Here is a 9,006-nt window from a genome sequence, read left to right as displayed (position 1 = left end):
GAGGAGAGGAGGGCCCGGAGGAGGAGGCGTTGGTGTGCGCCTCCAGATGGGCCTGGATGCTCCCCACCTGGAGGGCAGGAGGAGGAGGAGGAGGAGGAGGAGGAGGAGGAGGAGGAGGAGGAGGAGGAGGGCCCGGGAGAAGTGGGCGTTGGTGTCCGGGCTGCTCCTCAGGGACAGTGAAGGCAAAGGGCTGTCCTTGTCCCACCTGGACAGAGGACAGCCCTTTTGCTGGAGGGAGGGGCTCTCCAGCCAGTGCTGCCACAGGCATGACGCCACTTGCCTGCAGCAGCACAGCCTTCTCCTCCTCTTTCTGGCGCCGAGAGAACCTGGAAGACAAACATATTCTGCTTTTAGACTCTTGAGCTTCAATCATTAGATAACTGTCAGTACAGATTACAACATGTCAACACTGTTTTATGTTAAACTCTTACCACTGGGAGAGGGTCCTCTGGTTTAGCTCAAAGAGCTGGATGTCCGTCTGAGCCATCAGCCTCAGGCTGGCCAGCACTGCCGCTCTGATGGCCACGTAGTCCGAGAGGACCAGGGCCCACCTGTCCCGACGGATCCCCCCGGACCGCGTGCCTTTGGGGTGGAGCTGGCAGAGCTGGCTGCAAATGGCCTCTACCAGGCGACTGGCACTGGGCCAGTTTGCAGGGCCCGAGTTCGGTCCGAGAAGGCTGCTGAAAGAGTCAATGAGAGCACAGAGTGGGTTATTACACAGCATGTTGTAATTAGAGAAATAACATAATAATATTTGCAAAGAGTCTCACCGTTGGAGACTCTCCTTTCCAGGACAGGAGGTGTTTGTCCCCTTCGCAGCCTTAAACCGCCCCTTAGGCTGCCTCTCCCGGTATCTGGGAGGGTAGACCACTCTCCTCTTGTCGTGCTCTGGCAATTGATACCAGAGCACAATGAGCCTGTCTACCCTCCGGTCTGACAGCCCCAGAAGGCTCCGTGCTTCCAGCAGGGCCTGGGCCAGCCTCAGGACATGCTGGTATCCTGGCTGGCCATCAGGACCCTGCATCTCCTCCTGACAAGAAACACAAGAAAGGGAAATGACTGTGAGTAAAGAGAGCACTGGGAAATATCTATCAAATATTATATGTTTGTATACAAATAACAAATAAACAATAAAAGTGTTACAAATAACAAATAAACCTAAAAAAATCTACATATAAATATATACTGGGAGTATATTGTCTGAAATAAACTGATTCATTTTCAACTCAGTTATTATTATTATTATTATTATTATTATTATTATTCTTAACACATAATGTCATCAACATGAGTGTGTAGTCAGTCAGTGAGCTTACCTCAGACTCTGAGGAGGACTGTTTGGAAGCAGGACCTTCTGGGGCCTTGGAAGAGGCATGGTGGTGAGGGGCGGCGGTACCGGATGGCTCAGACGGGGGTGCGTCAGCTGGATCCCCTGACCGAGCTGCTGCCACTGTGTTGCCGGAGAGGGCATCGGGCTCGAAGAGAGTTGGGTCCTCAACCTCCTCCCCGATACCCTCATCCTCGTCCTCCCCGAGGGACTCGATAGCAGCAGCCTCGTCCGGAGTGTCAGGGTCCAAGCTGACAACCTCAAGCACTCTGCCAGTCTGCTGGTACAGGTACTCAACTCCTATGAGCTTCCCTGTCGTACAGCAGAAATACAAAGCAAAGGATTTGTTAGTGCTCATTTTTCTCATAGCTATCATGTTTGAATAAATTTTTTTAGAGATCACACGTACCTGTGTACTCAGCAGGCTTGGTGTAGTCCTTAACCATAGGAAGGCCAAGCACCCGTTGGCTCTTCAGGTTAAGGACGTGCTTGAGGTGGCCACTGTAGGAGTGCAGAGGTCCCACCCTTTCCTCAGCTGCAACCGGGGGTGCAGCTGCTGCTGCGCGGTCCTCATTCCACCTCACCAGTCCATCAACCAGGAACGCCTGGAAGTGCAATGCACTGGCGCGCGTCCCTGAGGAGGCAGGTTATTGATAACAAATTAATCAGAGTTTTATGTTAATACAGAATATTTGAGCACAAGCTGTGAGAAACATGCAAGTACCTGGGATGAACCGGTTGAGGTGGAGGTGGAAGGACTCCAGTGACGTGGAGCCCCTCGCGCAGCGATAAACCGGCAGGCTGACTCCTCCCTTTGTCAGCCTGCCGGTCTGGGTGTACAGCTGCACGCCCGGTGGGTCCTGGATGCAGCTGAGGTGGGGCCTCTGCGTACTCCAAATTTCCTGGATGCGGAGAGCATCCAGCAACGGGATGTCCAGGATGTTGCGCCCGGCTTGTCCGCCGAAGGTCTCTAGGAGGTCCTGGATGAGGAGTGTCGACTCCTCGGCTCCACGTGTCCGTCGACGACAGTGGAGCCTCCACTCCTCCCTGGAGATCCTCCTGACGACCTCGGCGTCAGTCAGGCCAACCATCCCGTGCTGCCCCTCCAGCTGAGACCGCTTAGCCTCCGTGAGACGGCGGGCATCTCCCGAGTCCACCTCGAAGATGCAATGAGACAGCTGCCTCATGAAGGGGGCGTACAGCTCGTGGGTCTCTGTGGTGACACCTGATGCGAAGCGCCGCATCAGGTGCCAGATGTCCAGTCTCACCACGAGCTGTCCCCACTCCTGTGACAGAACAAAAAGGACAGAACAAGAAAAATGTGGTTTAATTTTCATAAACGTAACATATACACACACACACACAAAAATCATCTAAATTCATCTCATACTTATATATCTTATATTGTGAAATGTGAGATAAAGAAAGCTATTATTAACAATGCTAACAGTGTCAGTTTCACACCTGAAACAAGGCAGCTGTCTTTGACACGCCGTCTCGGCTGCAGCAGTCGCGATCCACGTAGATCAGCTGGGGGGATGGCACCTCGGCGAGTCGGTACCGCCTCATCAACCCGGCCGCCATGGGGGACAGGCCCTCTGTGCCCTCGGAGCAGGTGAGGACACTGATGAGGACCTGCCCGTGCTCGTTACCCACGTTGGTAACCCAGGCGGCCGTGTCTGCAGCGGTACCTGCGAGCTTTTTCGTCACCTTAGGGAGAGAGATTCAACATGTTATTCCACATGTTATTGTGAGTCCATGACACACAGCGCTGCTGTAACTGCAGCTCTAAGGCGAAATTGTCACAAACTTCACTTGCCTTCTTAGTGGAATCCATCTTTAAGATGGACCCGAAGGTTGACGTGATCCTGGCCTTGTACTCCTCCAGCCGCGCCAGGATGTCATGGCTGTACACCGTTAACAGCCAGACGGCGGAGGGGAGAGGGGGCATCTCGGGTGGTGGTGAGAACTGCCCCCTCACCGCGCACAAGGCCAGGAACTGCTCGCACACGCCGAGGTACGCGATAGCTCTCCGCAACCAGGCAACCGAGTGTGCCTCCCGCAGGGTGTTGCACAGCGAGAAGCACTGTTGCCCAAAGTGCGGGACCTCAGCTGTGCCACCACCCTAAGGTCACAGGACAGCCTGCAGGAACAAAACAAACATGTACAGCAAAAGGAATATACATCATACAATATGTAAAAACACAAACTGATATTTCTTACTTGTACGTAAGTACAGCTGGGAATTGGCAGCTGTAGGTGGGGGACAGCTGCCTAATAAGGCCCTGTGACCACCCTCCGACCTTCTTCTTACACCGACGGCACTCTAGGTACTCAGTGGCCAGGAGATACCAGCCGTCGATGTCCAGGACCCTCCGGATGGTCCTGTACAGCCCAGCCTTTGTCATGGTACCTGTGCACAAAGGCTGGGGGCATGTCAGCTGCTGCTGCCAGATCCTGTGTGGCATCCACAGGAACAGCCGACATGCGAAGAAGGGGTCGGGGGACGCGGGAGGCTGGGTGTAGACCGGCCGGGTCTGGGGAGGGTACCACCACACGTTAAGCTCCTTAACGAGCTGGGACCTCCCCTTGCTGCTCCTGGTAAACAGCACCCGGCCGATCCACTGCTGCTGCTCCGCAGTGAGAGCTGCCCGCCAGGACGCAGGCAACAGCTGGAGAGGTAACAACACAACCACACAGGACACTTTAATATCTAAAGGAAAACATTGGATGTGAAAGGGCATTTTTTTGTGTGTTTTGTTCTTTGTTTTGACAGACAGACTTACCTCAGCACTGCCAGCAGGAGGCGGGGGAGGGAGGACAGCTGGCTCCGTCAACTCCTGCACTCCAGGTGGCGGGGGACTGGCAGCTCCAGGACGTGGTGGGGGACTGGCAGCTCCAGGACATGGTGGGGGGACTGGCAGCTCCAGGACGTGGTGGGGGACTGGCAGCTCCAGGACGTGGCGGGGAGCTGGTGTCTCTGCCGTCTGCCTCACAGCTGCTGGAGGTTGCAGGGGCCGGTCCAGTTCCTGTGAGGCCTCCAGCAGCTCGCTGTCGGTGGGCTCGTCCACGGCAGAGACACCAGCTCCCTTCTGTGCCGCTGATGAGGGGGGAGGAGGTGGATGCGGCAGGAGCGAGAGAGGGGCCTGTACGTCTGAGGCTTTAAGAGAAATAAAATGTTTCAGTAACATACAAAAATTGTTGTGTTAATATTAAAATGTATAGACAGTACATTGCTTATTGTTATTGTTATTATTATTATGCATATATATATATATATATATATATATATATATATATATATATATATAAAAAGAACTTCATGCCCACATTCAGCCAAGCTGCATACAAAAAGTACTTCTAAAGGTGAGTAAGCGGGGATGAGACAAACTGGTTCTAGCAGACTACAAAGGTTGAGTGAGGCAGACAGCAGTTAGATTACACAGGTAACTAAAGGATGAAGAAGAAAATGTTACTCTACGCATACAATGATTAGGGATGTTATGACAAGTGATTGGCCAGCCAGCTGCACGTCTGTTAGTGAATTGAAATGTCACCAGCACACCAACCTGTGTTTGATTTAACACAAACTTACCTGTCGTTTCCTCTCCTCCTCTGATTATGGAAACAGTTATAAGCATAATAAATACAACGGTTAACAATTAATTCAAGCTTCATCTACATAAACAATGTGCCAAATTGTAAAATATGACTTACACTTCTCCAAGTCAACTACCGCCTCGACCAGCTCTTCATCCGAGGGCTCCCGGTGGAAGCGGAGGGAAGAGCTGGTCTAAAGGGCCGGAAGGAAGAGGCTGTAACCACACAGAGAACAGAACATTATAAAGTAATTCCTTTCCTCAGGGAATACAACATTATAAACGCTTAACTCTGTATTAATTCAAGCTGGACTTGCCTGGAAATGCAGGCTTGGGGACCAACTTTTTCAGTTTGGCCTGCATTTCCACCGCAGACAGAGAACGCCGCCCGGAGACAAAGGCCGCAAGCGCAGATCCAAGAGGTCTATAACACAAACACACAACAACATCTATAATGAGACAACATTACAACCACATCCAGGTACATCATACAGACAGCTTTACAGTGTAACACTTACTGTGAGACACTCTTGGCTCTCTGGCTTGCGCCCGAGACAGAGGCTTGGCTGCCGCCGCTGCTGCTGCTGCTGCTGCTGCTGCTGTGGTGGTGGTGGTGGTGGAGGTGCAGCAGCAGTTGTGGTGGATGCAGCAGCAGCGCTGGCTCTTTGCTCTCTGTCTCTCTTCCGGACATAGTGGACGGCGTTCTCCATCTGCGTGCCGGGAGCTGGCGCCTTCCTCCGGAGGTAGTTGACAAAGCTGTATAAAAATAAATCCAAAATAATAAAAAGACTATTTGTCATATGAAATCTTCTCACCAGTGCTCAGTACACCAGCTATACAAACATATATAAAATTTACCGGATCTTTTGGAGTCCCCAGACTCATACAGGCTCTGCAGGGTCTCAAATTTGAAGTCCCCGAAGCCAACAAGTGCCTGTCCCTCCTGCCCGGGCTGGAGGGACTTCACCCGCGCCTCCTCGAACGCCTGGTGAAACCTGACTGCCTCCACAAGTCAGGGACGCCGAGGAGTAGCGGGTGAAGGCATCCTGCATGTTCACAAAGGGATAAAGGTTAAAATGTCATCAGATCATCACTCTTTCAATTGTTTTTGTGTATGTCAGACTACAGTACTCCACCTTGTTGGCCATCAGCGGGGACTGAGACCCTGTCCTCTCTCGCTCCTTCTTGTGGGAGGCCACAAGATTAACACTGTAGCCCACGTCATTCTCCAGCAGCCGTGGAAGGTCTTCCCCTGGTATTTACCAAACTGGACCTTCCACCGGCTCAGGATGAGGGTGGCATTGGTGGTGTCGCCACCCTCGGAGTTGACGTGGGCCCAGGCCTCCGCATCCACCTCCTGTGGCTGCTTGGCCCTGTAGGGGCCTGGCTGCCAGGGGGCGGTGGGCAAGGGCTTGGGCTTCGGCCGAAGCCTTCAACAGAAGGGTCCCATTAGGGGCCCTTCTGAATGTGGGAATTTCCATCTACATAAATGAATAAACATTAACACAATGTCTGGCAGTACATATTTCAACATGAAAATAAATATAAAATGATTAAAAAACAAATGACATGTGGTACTTACAGTTAATTTTTTAAGAAGATGTCTTAATCTACAACACACAGTAACAGAGAGGATAACACAGTTAACACACACTGTTTCTATGTAAGATGTAAGATTAGATAAGATAAGATTAGCCTGACAATCAAGACAGTAATTAATAATATTAAACAGAGTCACTGTATTATACATGACAATGCATTTTGTGTAAATAAGTCCCAAAAAAAAAAAAAAAAAAAAAAAAACGGACCGGCGTTATACTGACGGCGGACGTGTACGGTACGCCGTTTTTGTAACAAAAAACACACTCGGATATTACACAAATAGACGTAAAAACACAGCGTTAAGTCAGTGGGACTAAGTACTAGTTAATACAGCGTTATGCACTCTTTTAGACACGTTAAATGTGTACAAAAAGTCCGAAGCGGACCGGAGTTATAATGCCGGCGGACATGCTAACATGTACAGTACGGCACTTTAGCTAGCAACAAACACTCGGATATTACACGAACAGACGTAAAAACACAGCGTTAAGTTAGTGGGACTAAATACAGAAATAAGTACTAGTTAATACAGCGTTATGCACTCATTTAGACACGTTAAATGTGCACAAAAAGTCCGAAGCGGACCGGAGTTATAATGACGGCGGACTTGTACAGTACGGCCGTTTTGCAAGCAACAAGCACTCGGATATTTCAGTAAAAACACAGCGTTAAGTCAGTGGGACTAACAACAGACAAAATCATAGTTTATACAGTGTTATGCATTCATCTTTTAATAAGAATATGAAGAAGTGTGTACTTACTCAGGCGTTGCTGTCAATACCAAAGGCAGAATGACAGCGCGCTTAGCGAGAGAATCCAAGATGGCGGTAGTTGGAACAAAATGAGCCATCTGATGGGGGGCTAAAAACGTGTCTCGTGTGATTAGTCGAGAACTTGGAATTCGGAACAAATTGGAACAGACGCACCGTTCTGTGATTGGTTGAAGTTGGAACAAGTTGGAACATCGGAACAGAGAGGATCCAGCTCACGGAGGCGAAAGGATGACACGCAAATTCGTGAAGCGTTACCACATTTTGATCTGCGGGCGTGTGTCCCCCCCCGTCCCCCCCCCCCCCCCCCGAGCTGGTAAAGACAGGAAACCCTGCGCTGAAGACTGACCTGCACTGCGGGCGGGGGGAACTCTCTGCGCTGGGAAGTCTGGGCCATTCTACAGAGTCCAGGTGAAGTAGGACGGGTCCTCGCTCCGTGCACACCGGCGTTTACTGCGGGCGCTTCTGCTTGCAATGACCGTGACCAAAGGAAAAGGAACCTCTGCCGAGTTCAAATGATACCTCACGCAATAGTCCATCTTTAAACAGTGAAAGTCATAAAGGTGCATGGTTAGAGTATAGCGTGCGGCCCAGTATCACACGTAGACCACACGTCATAAGTTTCACGCAAATGGGACGATGTTTGTCTGATAAGACTGACTTCCTGCTGCCACCGGGGCCGCTATAGCCAAAGGTACATTTTTGCTCATAGGCGTTCTCAAGCCTGGACTCTCGTCAATGCTGAGAAATTCCGGCCAAATTGGACATCGTACACTCAAGTTACAACAGCTTCTTTGTTCACCGAGAAATGCTCAAAATTGCGCCACGCCCGAACCGTTGAACGAAAACTCGAGCTTTTCATAACCTTGCATCGTGTGAAACGAATTTGAGGTCTATCGGATGAAATCTCTAAGAGAAGATTGTTTTAAGGGTAGCGCAAGACTTGTAGGCCTTCACCCTGTTGCCACGAGGCGGCGCTTGGGCTTTCAATCAATCTCGGCCTGTAGATGTCAGGGTTGGAAATTGCTGAAAAGTTTCGAGCCAATTGCTCAGTGTACACTCAAGTTACACCCACTTCCTTTTTTCAGTGGCCCCCTACCGGATGTCGGCGCTCTACAACTTGCGCAATTGACTTTTGCGCCATTACAGCTCTTTAAATAACTTTTCATCTATAAGGTTCTTAAGATGGCACGGACCAAATTGAAAGAAGTCGCACGGAAGACATCCCTAGGAGTTTCCTAAAGTACGACATGTAGAAGCGGCAAAATCGCACAAATTTTGAAACTCTCAATTCAAATCCGCGGACAACCTCTTTGTCAAGGGCATGGCTCAAATGAGCTTCTTTGTAGCAAGTGCGAGGGGTGCGGGGCAGGGTGGTCACTACCACCGGGGGGCGCGACACCGTGACGCCGCGCAGGGGCTACGGTTGCAGGACCACAGAAGCTCTACTGTCTCCCCTTCTCTGGTCGAAAAACTTAGAAAAAATCCAGAATTTTTTCGCCCTGGTAACCTAATTTTTTTTTCTAAGTTTTTTCGACCGGAGAAGGGGAAATGCAGAAGCGGGTTGACCTTCTCCCGCTTCTGCAAATGCCTTCTCCGTCGAAATACTTTAACTTTTTAACACTTTGAACACTCCAGGGCACTAATCCGCCACCCTTATCCCAGCTAGAGGCTCTGTTGCTGGGCAATGGCCCCCAGGGCAGCAGGC

The 9,006-nt window shown here is 50.6% G+C and overlaps 1 long non-coding RNA gene across 1 annotated transcript; it reads right to left on the bottom strand.

Moving 5' to 3' along the window:
- Positions 1-4,414: 4,414 nt before the first annotated feature.
- LOC116677920 (uncharacterized) lies at positions 4,415-5,100 on the bottom strand. Its single transcript, XR_004329098.1, has 3 exons — positions 5,045-5,100; positions 4,923-4,942; positions 4,415-4,487 (listed from the first exon to the last, which is right to left on the bottom strand). It is a non-coding gene; the product is annotated as an uncharacterized LOC116677920 (long non-coding RNA).
- Positions 5,101-9,006: the final 3,906 nt, after the last annotated feature.

This window comes from Etheostoma spectabile, unplaced genomic scaffold (genome assembly GCF_008692095.1).
Source record: "Etheostoma spectabile isolate EspeVRDwgs_2016 unplaced genomic scaffold, UIUC_Espe_1.0 scaffold00006158, whole genome shotgun sequence".
Taxonomy (NCBI): Eukaryota; Metazoa; Chordata; class Actinopteri; order Perciformes; family Percidae; genus Etheostoma; species Etheostoma spectabile.
This window is presented reverse-complemented; position numbering and strand designations above follow the sequence as displayed.